Source organism: Monodelphis domestica, chromosome 5, assembly GCF_027887165.1.
Source record: "Monodelphis domestica isolate mMonDom1 chromosome 5, mMonDom1.pri, whole genome shotgun sequence".
Taxonomy (NCBI): domain Eukaryota; kingdom Metazoa; phylum Chordata; class Mammalia; order Didelphimorphia; family Didelphidae; genus Monodelphis; species Monodelphis domestica.
Window position 1 is genome coordinate 200,354,382 of NC_077231.1, and position 20,637 is coordinate 200,375,018.

At 41.2% G+C, this 20,637-nt stretch overlaps 1 pseudogene; it reads left to right on the plus strand.

Moving 5' to 3' along the window:
• Positions 1-286: 286 nt before the first annotated feature.
• The window catches only part of LOC100620014 (L-lactate dehydrogenase A chain-like), a 32,202-nt pseudogene continuing 11,851 nt past the window's right edge, over positions 287-20,637 (plus strand).

Sequence of the window (20,637 nt, forward strand, 5' to 3'; positions counted from 1 at the left end):
GGTACAAGTGAAGCCTTTGCAGCTGCAGCCCCAGTCCCGGTTTGAATCCATTGGGAAAATGTTTGACCTTCTGGACAATCAGAAATCACCTCCCATCTCTATTCCAGAAGCTCTTTCTTAGCTGCCCAGCCAACAATGGCCTGGGGAAAGAAGTTCCTGAGTGTACCAATAAATAGCCATAGAGCATTACAGGAATCATGCCTAATCTCTATTCTGTGGAGTGCACTCAGGCACGCACACACACAGAGCAATTTATGACTTTGCTCCATATTTGCAAATATAAGTCATGATTCTACTTCAGCCATCTGTTATCAAATACAGCCCCCACACGACACCCCATGCCCAACCTGTCACCAAACAGCTGAATGCCTGCATGGGACAGTGGACTGGACCCAGCAGGAATTTCTATGCTCACCCCTGCACCCCTAATCATCCCCAGGGCTTCCTTGTCACAATTACTTGGTGAGTAAAGAATGAAAGGCTTAGATAATCAGCAACTATGCTGAGCTTTGCAACCCCCCCAATTTTTTTTTGCTGGCAAATTCTAAGTAGTTTGGGCTAATTTATGAAGTCTCTGAAGATTTGAACTTTCCACAGAATTGGCTGCAGCTTCTAGTGGGTTAGAGTCTAATTGGAGTGGAGAAGCTGCAAGAAAGAAATGAGGGGAGGAAGGAAAGAGACTGCAGAAGAGGAAAGCTTTTTTGCTTAGAGTGCTACCTAGGATCTCAAAGCCCCAAATCATGAGGGGAGATAGGAAAGGCTGCACAGGTAAGCAGGATAGGTAGGTAGGAAGATGGGTGAGTGACAGGTGCATTCCTTGAGGCCCAGAAAAGAGGCAACAAAGGATGGAATTAAGAGTAGTTTGGGGGCAGCCAGATGGATCAGTGGATTGAGAGCCAGGCCTAGAGAGCCAGGAGATCCTGGGTTCAAATACAACCTCAGACACTTCCTAGCTGTATGACCCTGGGAAAGTCGCTTTACCTTCATTGCCTAGCCTTTACTACTCCTCTGCCTTGGATCCAATACACAGTATTGATTATAAGATGGACGGTAAGGATTCTTTAAAAAAAAAAAAGTCTATCCCTATCTCCAGCATCTCTACCTCACTGAAGAACACCCCTTAGGATGAAGAGTTTTAGAACTGGGAAGAACCTTTCATTCCATCTAGTCCAACCACCTTCCCTCTTTTGTGGAAGAAGAAACTGAATTCCAGAGAGAGGACGGGGCTCATTCTTGGTCACAGAAGAAGTGACAGGATAAGAAAACAAACCCAGGTCTTCTGATTTCAGACTCAGAGTCCTTTTGTGTCCAATTACCCATGATCTCATTTGGGATTTTCTTGGCAAAAATACTGGAATAATTGATTATTTCCTTCTCTAACTCATTTCATTGATGAGGAAACAGAGACAAACAGGGTTAACTGACTTGCCTAGGGTCATACAGCTATAAGTGTCTGAGTCTGGGTTTGAATTCATGAAGATATCTTCCTGATTCCAAGACAAGTAATCTATCCACTGTGCCACCAAACTGCCCCCCACCAGTATCCTTTATATTGCTCCAACATCATGCTCTAGAAAGGAAAAGAAAAAATAGTTCCTCTGTCCCTCCCCATATATCTCCTTCCTCTCTAATCCAGGCCAGGTCTCAGAATCACAGACTATAAGGAAGAGACCTACCTCTGAACTGATACAGGAATCCCCTCTGCATCCTATATACCTTACATGCAGTGTGGACAGATAAAACAGACAAAGGAGCAAAAGAGCCCCAAATGGAGAAGTGGGAAAGAATAGGCTGTGTTAGCTTAGAGAAACTTCTTTTAATGAGCCCACATTTCACCCAGAAGCAAAGGTACATCTTTGAAACAGCCATTTTCTTCCAGGAGAGGCAGCCTGTCTAGTATATGAGTTAACCTTGCATGGAGTTCAAGTCTTACCTCTGTCACATCCTGGATCTGAGAATCCTAAGCAAGTGACTTAACTAGGAATCAGCCTCGCAGAGCATGTGCCAAACCACTTTGGGAGAAGGGAGTTTTCTTTTTGGGAGTTCCCAGCTGCACCATCCCAATGTATTATCCCAATGTAATCACAAAATCTGGTGCAGAAGTTCTTCCAGCAAATGCTATATGGCTCAAAGTCATGGAATACCAAAGAGAAGAAATGACAAATACAACTGATTCAGAGAAACATGGGAAGCCATAAAGGGAAGGATGTAGAGTGAGATGAGTAGGATTGGTTGGATTTACAAAATGGCACCAATAATATGAAGAAAAACTCATTGGAAAGACCTCAAAATTCAGATCAAAGCCAAAAACAGCAGTGAAGACCTGTGGGGAAGTGGAAAGAAAAAGAAAACTGGATTAGGAGTCACTGAACTTGGGTTCAAATCCTTCCTGGGCTACATCTTATCTGTGTAACCTCAGGCAAGTCTCTCTAAGTTTCATTTCCTCAATAATTACATTCATATGGCTCTTTGAGGTTTGCAAGGCATTTTTCATACATTATCTTACTTTATCCTCAGAACAATCCTGGGAAGCTGATGCTATTATTAATTCCATTTTATGGATGAGAAAATGGAAGCAAACAAACATTAAGTTATTTGTCCAGGGTCACATAATCAAGAAGTGGCCCAAGCAGGATTTGAATATAAATAAAATGAGGAGTTTTGTCTAGATTCCTAAAGTCCTGTCTAGCTCTAAATCTATGATGAAACACAACTCCCACTTCCTGACAGAGAGGCCATGGACCAATGGTACAAAATGAAATTATTCCTTCTCTGATATGGTCTATTTGCTGCTTTGTTTGGCTGAATGGCAAATAGATACTGGAGAGAGAGAAAGACAGACAGAGATAGACAGAAACAGAGAGAGACAGAGACAGAGACAGACAGATAGACAGAGACAGAGAGAGACAGAAAGAAGGAAGGGGAGGGAGGGAGAGAAAGAGAGAGAAAAAGTATTCATTTTATAGGTATTTAAACTGTATCTCTATTTGTAGTCATATATCATAGATATATTTTATATATGCATACATGTATATATATATATATTTTTTAACCCTTACCTTCCATCCCAGAATCAATTCTATATATTAATACCTAGGCAGAAGAGTGGCAAGGGTTAGGCATTGGGGGTTAAGTGACTTTACCAGGGTCACACCTAAGAAATATCTGAGGCCAAATTTGAACCCAGGACCTCCCTTCTGTGGTCCTTACTTCCAATTCACTGAACTACCTAGCTGCCTCATATATGTGTGTACCTGCATATGTGTGCATGGGGGGGGCTTCTCCTTTGGGGGTGACAAGTTAGTAAATAGTAATAAATAAATGTCCCCAAAATTAGTTTAAATGTATATAGGAAAACCAAAAAAGCTCAAAAGAGAACCCAAAGGTAAGTTTTGTTACTACCATCTTAAATTTAATGTACAAAGGGTCCCCAAGACTTAACTTGGTTTTAAGAAGCTATTGAAATTTAAAATTATACTGAGACTTTGGGGATATTCTGCATAATCTCCTTGAAAAAAAATTTTATAGAACAAAAGTTCAATGTTTCTTGTATGTGCCTCTTGTTCTTTTGTGTGTTGAAATGTTTTGTTGATTACTAAACTCACAAAAAAAAATGAGAAAAAAATGTAATGATCTTAAAGTACTTGGTCTCTGCAAAGATCGTGGGTCCTCCAAAACAAGAAGACGAGGCACATTCTCATTGGTCCTCAGGACTTTTGTATGATATGGTCTGATGATCATGTCTCTTTGCTGGCATCCCCACCAAAGAGAAGCTCCAATGTGCCCATCCTCTCCCTCCAGCCGACACCTGGTGGTAATGCATCTCGAGGCTGATGATGAGGGAAGGCATATTTCAAGCAGCAAGAAGAACTGGAAGCAAGCATGAGATTCCACAGTGAGCCTCATGATTGACCTTCAGGCTAGAACTGCTGGCACTAACAGCAAGAATTTTAAAGAATTTTAAAGAATTTCATTTGTGGTGAAAATAAGGATTTTAAAAATCAGTCCTAGGGACAACTGGGTGGCTCAGTGGATGGAGAGCCAGGCCTAGAGATGGGAGGTCCTGGGTTCAAATCTGACCTCAGCCACTGTCTAATAAGAAATGAGGGGTAGCTAAGTGTCTCAGTAGATTGAGAGCCAGGCCTAGAGATGGGAGGTCCTAGGTTCAAATCTGGCCTCAGACACTTCCCAGCTGTGTGACCCTGGGCAAGTCACTTGACCCCCATTACCTATCCCTTATCACTCCTCTGCCTTAGAACCAATAGACAGTATTGGTTCTAAGATAGAAGTTAAGGGTTTTATACAAATTTTTAAAAGATGGCCCCTGTAACCCAGAAAGGGTGCATTTTGGACTAAAATCACCAGGGCCAGAGGTCATACTTCCACTGAGAAAACACACAGACCACCACCATCATCCCAGTTCATACAGGGAATGGGACCATTATGTGGCATGTGAAAGCATCTCTGATGGATGCCACCTCTTTGGGGGCCTCCTTTCACATGCCAGAGCCCCTTTAAGGAATATGCCCTGCTGATGTTCACTGTCACTCACTCAAGGAGTCTCTGCAGTTCAGCAAGAATGAACCTGCATTTGGTAATTGAATATCCGAGTTCAAATCCTGGCTCCACAACTTACTCTCTGGGCAACCTTGAGTCAGTTTACCTCACAATTCTGGGCCTCAGTTTGCTTATCTGTAAAACAAAGATCCCTCGTGGCTCTAAATCCCTTAAGACCTCTTCATTTGTCTCAGTATTCCTGCTCGTCGGGTCAGGGACCATAGTCTCTTTCCTTTTTGTACTTCCACCTCTCCCCTCCCTGCCCCACTTCAGTGACCTAATAGTTCAGTTACTTTCTTCTCTCCATCAGAATTTAATCCATTTTGTCAAGGATGCTGAGCTGGTGGTTCAGTCCATCCTCCCCACAGAGCATCTTGCCATCCGCAGCAAGCCCCCGACCAGTACTGCTGTTGGACAGAATGAATTCATGAACAATCAGAGAGCCCAGCAGCAGTGTTGATACATAGAAGTAACATATATATTTCCCCTGGACAGCCGGCCCTTCCGCCAGTTTCACAAGTAGACAAACAGGTTGGGGGAAAGGGACCTACATATTCAACATCGGTGGGTGATAAATGGCTCCACAGGCCAGTGAGCTAGTTTCCTGGAATATCTCCACAGACTCGGATTCCTCATGCAATCTCATCACCTGCCACGTTCTAGGCTGGGCTAACATTCAGAATGAATTTATCAACATTTCATTGGGTCCATGAACTCAACAATGTTGGTACTTTCTCCTGCAGTGCTGATAGCAATTCATCCTTGCCTCCTTTTTTTTTTAAACCCTCATCTTCTGGCTTGGAATCATGTAGTAGTTTGGTTCCAAGGCAGAAGAGCAGTAATGATGGGAATTAAGTGTCTTTCCCAGGGACCCATGGCTAGGAAGTGTCTGAGGTCAGATTTGAACCCAGGATCTCCCATCTCTAGTGCAGCACTCAAGCAACTGAGCCACCTCACTGCCCCTACATCCTTGCCTCTTGATCTTAGACCATTCTTGACCATGTCCTTCAATACCTTTTTCATAGAAGTGTTTAATTGGAAATCTGTTACCCTAAAAACTACATTTCCCAGGAGCCCACTGACTTCCTATTGTTACATGCTTCCTGTAAACAGTGGGATATATTGAGTGGGGTTCTTGGTCTCTTTGCTTCCAATTGGAAATCTGTTACCCTAAAAACTACATTTCCCAGGAGTCCACTTACTTCCTGTTGCTATGTGCTTCCTGTAGACAGTGGGATATTTTGGGTGGGGTTCCTGGTCTTGGTCTCACTGCTTCCAATTGGAAATCTGTTGCCCTAAAAACTACATTTCCAATTATATAGAGGATCTACCTGAAACAATGGAGGTCTTCCAATATTGTGTGGCTAGAAGTACAATACTTTGTCTGTCCATCTGTTAGCCCTCACTCTCATGATATAACCTTCCCCCTTCCTTTTTCTGGTCATACACATCCTTTATGATATATTTCATGCCAGTTTTAGACACCAATCTTCACTGACCAAATCCAAGTGGAAGGAGGATTGCTGGTAGATAACCAAGTTTTCTAAATGCTTTTTAAAATTAACATTATTCTGATTGTATCCAAACTCCAGAACCCTACAAAGCCTCTTAAAATAGTCCTCGAAGATTGGCTTTGTAATCCATACAGCAAAAACCAAGTGTGTGAAGAAAACATATTGACCATTCAATCAATGAGTCAGATAAGGCCAGTTCACTGAGCTGGTCCATCAGGATTCGTATTTTGCAATAGCATATAATGGACAAGAGCTAGACCCAGAATCGAATAAGAACAGCCTAGATCCCTCTTGGAAAATTGTGTGGTACTTGGAAATATCCCAAGCTGTTCCTTGCTGCCAAAGCCGATATTTTTAATGCTAATATCCTGCCAGCAATGCTATATGGACATGAATCAGGGAACATCATATACTATTTGAAACTGAAGGCAATGGGACAGTCATGGCAGGTCCTAACAAGAAAGAGATTGTAAGCTGGTTAAGATGGTAGTTAAATGGCACAGTGGATCTAGAGTCAGGTAGACTGGAGGTCAAATCCAACCTCAGACCCTGGCCAAACCACTTAGTCCTGTTTGACTCAGTTTCCTTATTGGTAAAATGAACTGGAGAAGGAAATGACAAAAACCATTTCAGGATCTTTGCCAAGAAAACCACAAAATGGGGTCACGAAGAGTCAGAAATGACTGAAAAACAAAACCTCCGTTAAGTGAAGGACTGCCTCATTTTTTTTTAACTTTTACCTTCTGTCTTAAAATTGATACTAAGTATTGGTTCCAAAGCAGAAGAGCAGTAAAGGCTAGGCAATGGAGGTTAGGTGACTTGTCCAGGGTCACACATCTAGGAAGTGTCTGAAACCAGATTTGAACCCAGGACCTCCTGGCTCTCAAACCCACCTAGTTGCCCCTGACTGTCTCATTTTTATCGTCTCCCTCAGATGCTATAGAGGAAGCTTGGCAAGATGCTAAGAGAGAGCCAATAGGGGTGACAGGAAGACCAGGGTTCAAAGACCCTACGCTGACACATATTAGCTATAGCTTTTTAACAGTGCTTCAGACAATTCTCAATCATTATAAATTATCCATAGGGGAAATTACTCACCTGGTTCTCCTGACACCACTGAAATCACAAGTCTAGTAAAATAAGAAAGGAAAAACTGTAGGAAAAAAAGTTCCTCTGTGTGGAGAGTCGTGTGCATAGCAGATGCTAATGAATGCTTGTTGAATTAAGTAAGTATATAAATAGCTATATAATTTGGTATCAAAAATTGATTATGTGTATCATAAATAAATATGAAGATGTTATAAATAAAAATGTTTGTTAAATGCGCAACTTTGGGAGGGAGGGAGGCCTTCTTCCCGAGCTTCCAGTCTCAGCATCCCAGGTGCAGGAGGCACAATGACGGAGTGATGGGCTTAGTCATGTAGTCACAGAATGTGAGAGCAGAAAAGCACCTTAGGGACAGTCTGTTCCAGTTCCCTTCTTTGAGAGATGAGGAAAGTAGGACCCAAAGTGCAGCGTCACAGAGCCGAGACCCAAAGCCAGGTCTTCTTCTTTCAAAAACAAAACCCAAAAAAAGCCCCTTATCTTCTGATTGGGTAACAACCCTAAGAGAAAAGAGCAAGGGGAAGCAATGGAAGTTGAGGGTCTAGCCCAGGTTCACACAGCTAGGGAGTGTCTGAGACCAGATTTGAACCCAGGATCTCCCAACTCCAAGCCTGGTTCTCTAGTTGCCCCACATCCCTCTTCTCAACCTCTATCCTCTGTCTTAGTATCAACTCTTGACAAAAGAATGGCTAGGAAATTAGGGTTAAGTGACTTGCCCAAAGTCAAATAGCTAGAACGTGTCTGAGATCAGATTTGAACCCAGGACCTCCAGATTCCAGGTATCCACCGTGCTGCCCCCATCAGGTCTTCTAATTCCACAATCTGTACTCTTTCTCTATCCCATGCTGTCTTGAAAGACCCCAGTCCATGTGGCTGCTTTGTCATTTATTTGCTAGGTGACCCTAGGCAATTACTTCTCTCCAGGGTTCAGTTTCTTCATCTGTAAAATGAAAGGGTTGGCCCAGGGGGTCTCTGATTTTCCTTCCAGTTCTAAGATTCTGGGATTCTGGGACACCAGAGAATGGGTATGTCTCATGTCCTATAATGGATGTGTTCCTGAGAAGATACGGGTCCCTATCATTTTGGAAAATCAAACCCTAGAGAGATAAAGACTAGATCTGTGATTTCACTGATATAAAGACAGGGTGGCCCTCATCTCGCGTGAAAGAAATTAGTTCATCATAATTCTTGGCAGGGCGGCAAGGTGGAAGAGTAGGGAAGAGAGCCAGACCTGGAGTCAGGAGGTCCTGGGTTCAAATCTAGACTCAGACACTTCCTAGCTGTGTGACTCTGGACAAGTCCCTTAATCCCATTTGCCTAGCCCTTGCCCTTCTATCTTAGAGTTGTTTATTTAGACAGAAAGTAGGGATTAAAAGGTGTTGTTCAGTCATTTCTCAGTTGTGTCCAACTCTTCACGACTCCATTTGGAATTTTCTTAGCAAAGACGCTACAGTGGTTTGCCATTTCCTTCTCTAGATCTCTAGAAGAGGGCACTGAGGCAGACAGGGTCAAGAGACTTGCTCAGGGTCACACAGCTAGTAAGTCCCTGAGGGCAGATTTCTACTAAAGAAGATTTGTACCTGACTCCAATGGCCCTCCATCCACTGTTCCACCTAGCTGTTTAATAACAAAGCTATCTAAAAATGGGATTGTTATGTTTGGAGCTGGAGGAAGGAAATATTGAGATCCATGTCACGGGCAAAATACTCTTCATGACTTCACTTGGAGTTTTCTTGGCAAAGATACTAGAATGGTTTGCCATTTCCTTCTCTAGTTCATTTTACAGATGAGGAAACTGAGGCAAAGAAGGTTAAGTGACTTGCCTAAGATCACACAACTAGTACCTGTCTGAGCTTGGATTTGAACTCAGGTCCTCCTGACTCCAGATGGAGCATACTGTCTGCTGCACCACCTAGCTGCCCAGTTAATAAGTAGCATGCATGTTACTTTAAGGTTTGCAAAGCACTGGAAAATGTTTCATCTCCTTTAATTGTCACAATAAGCATATGAGTTATGTGTTATAATTATCCTTATTTTACCAATGAGGGAACTGAGGCTGAGTTAAGTGGCTCGCCTAGGGGCACAAGGCTAGTAAATGTTTTGAGGGAGGATTTGAACTTGAATATTCCCATCCCCAGTTCACCATTAAGGACAGCTTTGGATGCATGTTGGCACTTTCTGTACACAACTAGTTTCTCTACGTGGGTTTTGGCCCCAGATATTCCTAGCTTCAAGATCCATTCTAACCATTCCCTCTGGTCGCCTCGGTTTTCAAAGAGATGCTCCCTCTTAAAGGAATGGCTGACTAATTCTTCTTTTAAGTAATGGATTATTTTGTTATTCCAAATAGTCACGTTTGTGTTTATCCAAAGATATGCTTGTTTTGGAAGCTCAGATGTTCAGGGAAGCATTTTATTTATTTATTACCTTCCCTCTTAGAATCAATACTGTGTATTGGCTCCAAGGCAGAAGAGTGGTAAGGGCTAGGCAATGGGGGTCAAGTGACTTGCCCAGGGTCACACAGCTGGGAAGTGTCTGAGGTCAGATTTGAACCTAGGACCTCCCATCTCTGAGCCTGGCTCTCCATCCACTGAGCCACCCAGCTGCCCCTGATGGAAGCATTTTAGAAATGGAGAACATCTCTGGATTAACATCCGACATTCCTGATGAGGGGGAGGTTGCTTCACCATCTTTGTAGCATTAAAAAGCATAGATGAGGATACACTTTTTTCATGAAAGCTCTATGCATTCTCCATGAGTAAGAAGATTAGAAACCCTATTTGGGTTTCTAATCGAAGAACACTGAAAAAGTGCCCCTAACCCACCACATGCCCAACAAAGTCCCTAAATTCTGCAATTTAAAATTCATTTCTGTGGGCCTTAATTGCACCTTGACGCAGTTCCTGTTTAGATGCAAGCACTTAAAAGAGCAACATTGGGGGAGGGGGCAGGGAAGGGGAAAGGAAGAAGCCTTTAAATAGCAGCTACTATGTGCCAGGCACTGTGCTGCTAAGTGCTTTGTGACAAATATCTCATCACACGAGACAAATTCTCAGCTCACACCTTAGGGCAGAGGATCTCCACAGAGGGGTCCATGGGTACATTTCAGGGGGTTTACACTTAGCCAGAACTGAGATCAAGGGAAAATTGCATATGTCTTTCAATATGGTTGACTTCCTTTGTAATTCTATGTATTTTATTTTATATACTTAACAGCATTCTTCTGAAAAGGTGTCATAGGCTCCAGCAGACTGCCAAAGAAATCCACAAGACAAAATAGGTAACGAGCCCCTGCCTTAGAAGAGTTCTTTGGGGGCAGCTGGGTGGCTCAGTGGACTAAGAGTTAGGCCCAGAGATGGGAGGTCCTGGGTTCAAATCTGGCCTCAGACACTTCCCAGCTGTGTGACCCTGAGCAAGTCACTTAACCCCCATTACCTAGCCCTTGCCCCTCTTCTGTCTTGGAACCAACACCCAGTATTGAATCTAAGGTAGAAGGTAAGAGTTTAAAAAAGAAAAAGAATTCTTTGACAGCTAGATTAGCACAAGGCCCACTGAAGGAAGGGACACTTGAGATGGAAATGGGGAACACTAACTACAAACTTTGCTTCACAAAACTGATGGAGAACTTCCATGGTCAGAGTTGCGTGGGGCAGCAGGAAAGGGAAGGAGGAGGGTCTGGGGAAGAATGTCTCGGCCTCTGTTTATCTGTTAATCTGTCTGTCTGTGTCTGTCTATCTCTTTCTCTTGGGAGACGATGCTTATGCAACAAGGGCTGTCCCCCCACATATAGCATAGGAGTGCCATGGCGTGGCTGGAAGGAAGGCAGAATAGACATCTTGTCTCTTCTCCTCTCATCTTTCTCCCAGGGAGACTTTCATTCCTGCCAGAAGAGGAAGCAAGAGGTTGAGGCCAGAGGCTACTCCACTCTCCTCAGAGAGAAATGGAGTACTAGGCTAGAATTATAATTATCTGATCCTGTAAATATTATTAGTCATGGAGATACAGTTCTCAGATTCAAGCTCATTTCTGATTGCTCTTCATTAATTGGATTAATGAGGATCCCAAGCTCTATATACAAGACTTGACTCTCTTCCCACCAAATACCAGTTCCACAGTGAACACACATATGGCAAATGGCAAATAAACCCATTTAACCAAGTCCATAGCAAACAGAAATCAGAGAAAGTGTACATAGGAGAATATGCCAGCCACTACAGAGTGAAGGAGTTCTCCCGTTGGGAGTGAGCTAACTCAGCTCAACCAAGTAAATCCCAGATCTCACTCAAGGGGAAATTCCCCAAAGCCCCTAGCATAACAAGCTGGGGACATAGATATGATTGAGGCTGCCAGCTCCTCTCATATCAGCTTCTTCCTGGAGTCTTTTCCCTCAGTAACCTGAAATGAGATTGGCATGTTCCATCTTCTCTCTCAAAGCTGGAAGCCAGAAGTGCCTGAAGGCAACTACAGAGCCTGAAGAGACTTAGGAGCCGAAGAAACTGAAAAAACTCTAAATGGGTCCAAAAACTAGAAGAGTCCGTAGCTTGAGAGGGCAAACGTCTTCTCTCTCCCACTCTTGCCAATCCTACTCTGCCTCTGTTTCTGGTACATTGATCTCCACCATTGAGAAGAGAGTCCTGTGCCAATGAGTTTGGGGATTTGGGTTATACTTAGAGAATCCTAGCAAGTCAATGAAAAAACTAATTGAAATAATTAACAACATCATCATCTTCTTCTTCTTCTTTCTTCTTCTTCCTTCTTCTTCCTTCTTCTGTTTTCTTCTTTCTTCTTTCCTCTGTCTCTGTCTCTGTCTCTGTCTCTCTGTCTCTCTGTCTCTCTGTCTCTCTCTCTCTCTCTCTCTCTCTCTCTCTCTCTCTGTCTCTCTCCCCCCTCCCTCCTCCTACTCAGTTTTGTATCTCTATATGTCTTTATGTCTATTTTTCTCCTTTTATCCTCTTTACTCAAGAGCACTTTCTTCCTGAACTAAATGACCTTTTCTCCCTCATTCTTCTTGACTTCTCGGCAGTGACCTAGTTGCCCCTAGAACCTTCATTTAAGTAAAATGTCCTGGTCCAATCATATCTCCATTATATTCAAGCTCTGCTCCTCCCTCTCTGGACTTTTTCTACCCTGCCCCTGAAGATGGATAGCTTCTTTCCTTCCCTCCTCTTCTTTTTCATTTTTTTTTTGCATTCCTTCAGTCTTCATTAGAATGTAAGCCCTTTGAGAGTGTACATTTATTTTCTGCTTATGCTGGTATTCTTAACACAGCACAGTGCCTGACACATGATAAGTGCTAAATAAATATTGTTGACTTGTTGATTGTTGTCTAAATTATTGCTCCACCCTGGTGTTATGGGGGGTTCTCTTTTTTGGCACAGAGAACTCAGAATGGGGCAGCTAGGTAGCACAGTGGATAGAGCACTAGGCCTGGTGTTGGGAGGACCTTGGTTCAAATATGGCCTCAGATACTTCGTAGCTGTGTGACCCTGGGAGATCACTTATCACCCCCACTTACCTAGCCCTTGTCCTTTTATCTTAGAGTTATTAATGAGACAGAAAATAAGGGGTTGCTTTTTAACTTCTATCTTATAATCAATACTAAGTATCAGTTCCAAAACAGAAGCACAGAAAGAGATAGGCAATCAGGTTAAGCGACTTGCCCACACAGCCATCCACTGTGCTACCAAGCTGCCCCAAGATAAGAGTTAAACAAACAAACAAACAAACAAACAAAGGCAGAAAACTCAGAATAAGGAAATTCTTGGTCAATGCTCCTGCTCAGCAACTTAGAGGAGTTGACTCAGTTACTAAAAAGGTCATTCATTGTCCAAGTTCCACAAACAATATGTTTCAGAGGGAGGACTCGAATCCAGATCTCGCTGAATCTTTGGACAGTTCTCTATCTCGCTGAATCTTTGGACAGTTCTCTATGGTTTTGACAACAGTAATAACCATAATAAAAAATGAACCAATAATCTTCACAATAACCCACATATATTAACACTGCAGGATTTTCAAAACATTTCCTCCTTTGCCTCTTCAGCTCCTTCTCTCTCATCCATTAGTTCTTATGCTTCCAGTTCACTAAAAGTAGTCATTTTGTTCCAGATCCTTGGTTCCTTTCTCTGCAGATTCAATTCCTCTGAAATGAAATCCATTCTCATGACTTCATTAATGTTAATTACTTCAACTCTAAGTAGCTCCAGCCTTGACCTCCCTGCTGTGCTCTGGTTCTCTATCATCCATTGCCTATGAGACATCTCCATTTGAATATTCAATTTCAACTCAAATCAAGACAACAAACACTATTTTTTAAGTCACTTAATTCCATTTGCCCAGCCCTTGCCTGGCTTTGAGTTGTAACTAAGACAGAAGGTAAGGATTAAAAGACATTCACTGGTCACCTATAATATTCCAAGCATTGTACTAAGCCCTGAGTTCACAAAGAAAGGCAAAAGACTTAGGAGCTCACAGTATAATGGAGGAACACGACATGGACATGCAAACAATATGTGTGTGTGTGTGTGTGTGTGTGTAACCAAATGGAAATAATCACAGAAGAAAGGCAGTAGAGTTCAGTAGGATTGGAAAAGGCTTCTTGAAGAAGGTGGAGTTTTAGCCGGGGTTTCAAGAAAGCCAGGGAAGCCAAGAGACAGAAATGAAGGGGAAGAGCATTCTAGACATGGAGGGTATCCAGTGAAAATGCCTGGAGTCTGGACATGGAGGATTGTATATAAGAAACTGCAAGGAAACCAAAGTTACCATATCAAAGAGAATGTGGCAGGGAATAAGACATAAGAAGAATGGAAAGGGGGTAGGCTGATGTCTCAGTGGATAGAAAGCTAGACCTGGAGATGGGAAGTCCTGGGTTCAAATTTTGTTTCAGACATTCCCTGACAAGTCACTTAACTACAGTTGCCTACCCTTTTCTGCTTTGGAACTGATATGTAGTATTGATTCAAAGACAGAAGGTAAGGGTTTTTATGAAGGAGGAGGACAAAAAGTGGAAGAAGAAGGAAAAGGAGGAAAAGGAAGAGGAGAAAGGAGGAGGAGGAGGAATAGGAGGAAGAAGAAGAGGAGAGGGAGGAAGAGGAGGAAAAGAAAGAAAAGGAAAGAAAGAATGAGAAAGGAAGAAAGAAAGAAAGAAAGAAAGAAAGAAAGAAAGAAAGAAAGAAAGAAAGAAAGAAAGAAAGAAAGAAAGAAAGAAAGAAAGAAAGAAAGAAAGAAAGAAAGAAAGAAAGAAAGAAAGAAAGAAAGAAAGAAAGAAAGAAAGAAAGAAAGAAAGAAAGAAAGAAAGAAAGAAAGAAAGAAAGAAAGAAAGAAAGAAAGAGAAAGAAGGAAGGAAGGAAGGAAGGAAGGAAGAAACAAAGAAATAAAAACAGAGGCCAACAGGATTAAATGATTTGTGAAGATTGGATTTAGCTATCTCCTGACTGTAACAATGAAGGTATTCTTCCTTTACTGGGAAGATTGAATTGTAATCCACAATCTACTTTTAGATTTTAATCCCCAAAAGGTGATAACTCAGTATTTTAAGTAGATCTACCCATTTTAACTACAAAAAGGTGTTAATTAACTACAAAAGGTGAACTAACCAAAAAAGATGTTAAGTAACCCAAAAGGTATAATCTAACCAAAGAAGGTGTGAACTAAAGAGTGGGCATTCCTGGATTGTGATTGGTAGATGTGAAATTTAGGGGAGGTGACACAAGAAAAAAAGATCTTTAAAAAGAGGACCCAAGGCCAGAAGGAGATATATTCGATTCTAGGAGATTGAAGAGCTCTCTGACATGGAGGAGAGACCAGAAGACAGACACCCAGACTTCTTTCCATTTAGATGGTCACCATTGGTGAGTGAAAGGCTGACTTAGTAACCCTGACTTTCTCAGAGGTTTAGACCTCTGAGAAATGCCCCTCATCTTGAGACTTTTTTCCCCTGTGTGAATCTTAAAAACTACTCAGACTACACTTTAGAAGATTTTATTTAGCTATTCCCTTATTGTAACAATGGAGGTACTTGGTCTAACAAGAATCAGGAATGTCTTGGGAATTTTACATTACTCCACCCATACTTAGACATACTTTAGGGGAAGATAAAGTTGTAAACTCCTGATTGAACAATGAAGGTACTTAACTCATACCTTATAGTGAAGCTAGAACCTTAAACTAAGTCTATTTTTAGATCTAATACAAAAAGATGTTAAGTACCTATAAAGGTTAAATTAATCACAAAAAGGTCAAGTAACTCACAAAAGGTGAGCTTAACAAAGAAGTGTGAAGTACTCAGAAGATATAATCTAACCAGAGAAGGTGAGCACTAAAGAGTGGTGAGAATTAAAGAATGGGAGGTCCTGGAAAAAGTGTCTACTGTGATTGTTAGACGTGAAAATTTAGGGGAGGTGACATAAGAGAAAATGTCTTTAAAAGGAAGGGTAAAAAGTCAGTTCATTGAATTCAGTTTGGAGTGGATATTCTGAACTCAGTTCAGGAGATTGAGTTCAGTGGAGGATAGGAACCCAGCTTCGAGACAGTCTTGTGGTGAGTGATAAGACTAACTCCCTTACCTTTAGGCTCAGGGAGGCCACTTTGGCCAAGGCCTTTAACTACTGCCTGGCTCAGCCTGAGCCAGACCAGTTTAAATTCATTCTCTCTCTCTCTCTCTCTCTCTCTCTCTCTCTCTCTCTCTCTCTCTCTCTCTCTCTCTCTCTCTCTCTCTCTCTCTCTCTCCTTTACTTAATTCCTTCTCCTCTCTATATTAATTAAAATCTCCATAATTTCAGACTGACTTGGGAATTTTATTTGGCGGCCATTTAAATCTAGATTTCAAGTCACAACACTAAAATTATCTTTACACTTGGCTGGGGCTTAGAAATTCTAACTGATATCAGAAGAAGCCAAAGATCTATCTCTTTCTCTCTCTCCCCTTTTTATCTCTTCCTTAATATCTTCCCTCTATTATAAATAAACTACCATAAATTCCATTTACTTTAGTAATTCATTTTGGGATTTAGAAATTAAATCCCTGGCGACCACCTTATTGATATATTTCAGTCTCAACCACAAATAAATTTAACAGACTTGTTCAGGGACACACAACCAGTACAAGTGTCTGTGGCCAAATTTGAATTCAAGAAGATGGATCTTCCTGATTCCAAGCACAGCACTCTATCCACTGTGCCACCTAGATGCCCCACAAAGAGTAAATATTTAATACATGTTTATTGGATATTAAAGAGTCAAGGCAAGGAAAGCAACCAGCAAGTTACTGCAATAATCCAGGCATGAGGTGACAAAGGCCCTGATCAGGATGGTAGCAGTGTCAGAGGAGAGAAGAGGGCATATATTAAATATGTTACAAGGTTAAAATGACAGGAGTGGATAATTGATTGGCTCTAGGGAGTGAGGGCGAGGAGTAAAGAATGACACCTAGGTTGCATGCCTAGGTAACCAGAAGACTTGTGATGCCTTTGAGAGTAATAGCAAAGTTAAAGAAAGAGGCAGGTTTAGGAGAAATATAATGACATTTTGGACATTATGAGTTTAATATTTCTACAGGACGTCCAGTTTAAAATATCCATTTGGCAGCTAGAAAGGCAAGAGTGGAGGTCAGGAGAAAAGTTAGGGCTGAATAAGTAGATCAAAGAGAGGAAGAAAGCCAAGTTATCAATAGTCATATGAAAAAATGCTCTAAATCACTACTAATTAAGAAATGCATGTTTAAAAAAAAACTCTGAGGGAACACCTCACACCTATCAATGTGACTAAAATAATTTCTTAAAAAATAAAATGACTTTGAGAGTCAGGTCTAGAGGTTGAAAGTCTTGGGTTCAAATCGTATCTCAGACACTTTCTAGCTGCATAATCCTGGGCAAGTCACTTAACCCCAATTGTTGAGCCCTTTCCACTCTTCTTCTTTGGAACCAATACACAGTATTGATACTAAGGTAGAAGATAAGGAAGAAACAAACAAATAAAATGACAAATATGGAGAGGCTATGGGAAAACAGGTACACTGTTATTGAAGCTATGAACTATACAACTATTCTGGAAAGAAATCAGGAACTATGCCCCCAAAACTATTAAACTGTGCATGTCCTTTGATCCAATACTGCTACTAGGTCTATAGCCCAAAGAGATCAAAGAAAGAGGAAAAGGATCCACAGGCACAAAAATATTTATAGCAGCCCTTTTTTGTAGTGACAAAGAATTAGAAGCTGATAGAATGTCTTTTATTTTTTAATTCATTTATTTTTAATTGATTAATTAATTTAGAATATTTTTCATGGTTACATGATTCATGTTCTTTCCCTCTCCTCCTCCCTCCCCCCTCCTGGAGCCAATGAGCAATTCTACTGGGTTTTACTTGTGTCGTTGATCAAAACCTATTTCCATATTACTGATATTTGCAATAGAGTGATCATTTAGAGTCTACATCTGCAATCATAGTCCCATTGAACCATGTAATCAAGCAGTTGTTTTTCTTCTGTGTTATTACTCCCACAGTTCTTTCTCTGGATGTGACTAGTGCTCTTTCTCATAAGTCCCTCAGAATTGTCCTGGATCACTGCATTGTTGCTTGGAGAGAAGCCCATTACATTCAATTGTGCCACAGTGTATCAGTCTCTGTGTACAATGTTCTCCTGGTTCTTCTCCTTTCACTCTGCATCACTTCCTGGGGGTAATTCTAGTTCCCATAGAATTCCTCCAGTTCATTATTCCTTTGAGCACAATAGTATTCCATCACCATCAGACACCACAATTTGTTCAGCCATTCTCTAATCAATGGACACCCCCCCCCATTTTCCAGTGTTTTGCCACTACAAAAAGCTTGGCTATGAATATTTCTGTACATGTATTTTCCTTATTATCTCTTTGGGGTACAAATCTAGCAGTGGTATAACTGGTTCAAAGGACAGACAGTCTTTTAAAGCCCTTTCAGCATAGTTCCAAATTGCTGAGAATGCCCTTTAAAAGGAAATGACTAAACAAATTATGACATGTGAATATGGTAGAATACTATTGTACTGTAGAAAATGATAGATGGTTTCAGAAAAACCTAGGAAGAATTGTATGAACTGATGCAAAATAAAGTGAGCAGAACCAGAACAAATTTAACAGTGACAGCAATATTGCAAAGACTGTGAAAGAAAGACTTAGTAACTCTAATCAAGACAATGATACAAGTCAGTTCCAATGGACCCATAATAGTCTATCCATCTCTAGATAAGAGAACTGATGGGTTCAGAGTAAAAATCAAAACATATTCTCTCTCTCTTTCTCTTTTGTTTTCTCTCTCATCTTCTCTCCCTCCCCCTTCTTTTCTCTTCCTTTCTCTTCTCTTTTCTTCTCTTCTCTCCCTCTCCCACTCCCTCTTTCTCTCCCTCTCCTCCTTCTCTCTCTCTCTCTCTCTCTCTCTCTCTCTCTCTCTCTCTCTCTCTCTCTCTCTCTCTCTCTCTCTTTTTCTCTCTCTCTCCCTTTCACTCTCTGTCTCTGTGTCTCTATCTCTCCCATATGGCTAATAAAGAAATTTGTTTTGTTTTGTTTTGCATCATTTCATAGCTATAATGGGGTTTGTATTTCTTGCCTCCTCAATGGGTAGAATAGGGGGATCAGGGGAAAGGAAATAATCTGGAACCAAAAATAAAATATAATTGAACGGAAAAGAAAATTAGTCAGCAAAGTTTATAATTCTTTCTTGAAATATCTTTCAGATTCACCCTTTTTTCTCTCTCAAGTGTTGCCTTTCCTTTCTATTCCCACTGCTACCCTTCTTGTTTAGCTGCCCATTAATTACCTCAAGCCTGGATCACTGTGTTTATTTCCCAGTTAGCCTCTAGACCTCCTCCAATCCATCCTGCATTTTGCTGTCAGGCTAATCTTTACAAAAACATTTCATTATATTACTTCCCTGCTCAGGAGTCTAGGAAGGCTCCTCACTGAATTGAATTTCTGAAGGTGTGGAGGTGGGAAATGGAATGTCAAGTTCAGGAAACAGTTTGACTAGAACCCAGAGTGTGAGGAAGAAAGTGATTGCTGTAAAAGTAGGTTGGACTCTGTCCATGGAGGGTTTTTAATTCCAGGCGAGGAGTTTGCATTTTAACCTAGATAAAATGCACTCTTCCAAAAAAAATAGCATGGTCAAAATTGTTCCTTAGGAAGATAATTTTGGCAGTTGCTTGGGGATGGATTGGAGAGAGGAGAAACTGGAAGCAAAGAGACTAATTGGAAAGCTATTACAATAGTCCAAGTAAGACATAATTAGGGCCTGAACTAGGGTGGTAGCTGTTTTGAGTAGAAAGATGTTGCCGAGGTAGAATCCACAGCATTTGGTAATTAGATTAGACATTGGGGAGAAAGAAGAAAAGAGAAAAATCAAGGATGATTCCAAAACCAAGGAAATGAATAACAGGGAGAATGTAGGGCCCTCAACACAACAGGGAAGTTTTCAGGAGGGACAGGTTTAGGGAGAAAACTGGGTTATGGTTGAGATGCTAGCAAGACAGCTGAGTGCAAATGTTTATTTAACAAAAAGCATATCATGCAGAACAAGAGTTCAGGTGAAAATACATTTATTTAGCTAGCTAGCTATTTGTTTGTTGTCCAGATTTGTGATTTCCTCCATGAAGGGAACTCCTGATGTGGTTATTCCACACCACCAACCCAGATCGTGTAACAAAAAACCTGGGAACACTGAGAGTTAAATGATTTGCCTATGTGTCAGAGGCAGGATTTGAACCAAGGTCTTCCTGATTCCAAGGCTAACTATCTACCGTACTGAGAGCTTAGGGTGATATATTATAGAGAGATGCATGCATATGTATTTCTATACACAGAGACATATATATGCATATGCATGTATATGTCTATACATATATATGTGGGGGCAGTGTTTATTTAGTTGTGTCTTACTCTTCATGATCCCATTTGGGGTGTAGTTGGCAGAGACGCTGGAATAGTTTGCCATTTCCTTCTCCAGGTCATTTTACAGATTAGGAAACTGAGGCAAATAGAGTTAAATGACTTTCTCAGCATCACACAACAAGGAAGTATCTATGGCCATATCTGAACTCAGAAAGAGGAGTCTTCCTGACTCCAGGCCTGGCACTCTGTCCACTTTGCCACCTAGCTGCCCCATATTATATACCCAGTCCTAATTTGGATAATAATAATAGCCAACATTTATAGAAAGCATTAATGTTTATAAAGCACTATGTGAATACAGGAATACTTCGTTTTATTACACTTCACTTTATTGTGCTTCACAGATAGCATATTTTTTACAAATTCCTTTTTAAACACTTTACTTCTGTCTTAGTAACAATTCTAAGACAGAACCATGGCAAAGGCTAGGCAAGTGTGGTTAAGTGACTTGCCTAGGATCACACAGCCAGGAAGTATTTGAGAACAGATTGAGCCCAGATTCTCCTGACTCCAAATCTGGCACTCTATCCACTGGGCTCCC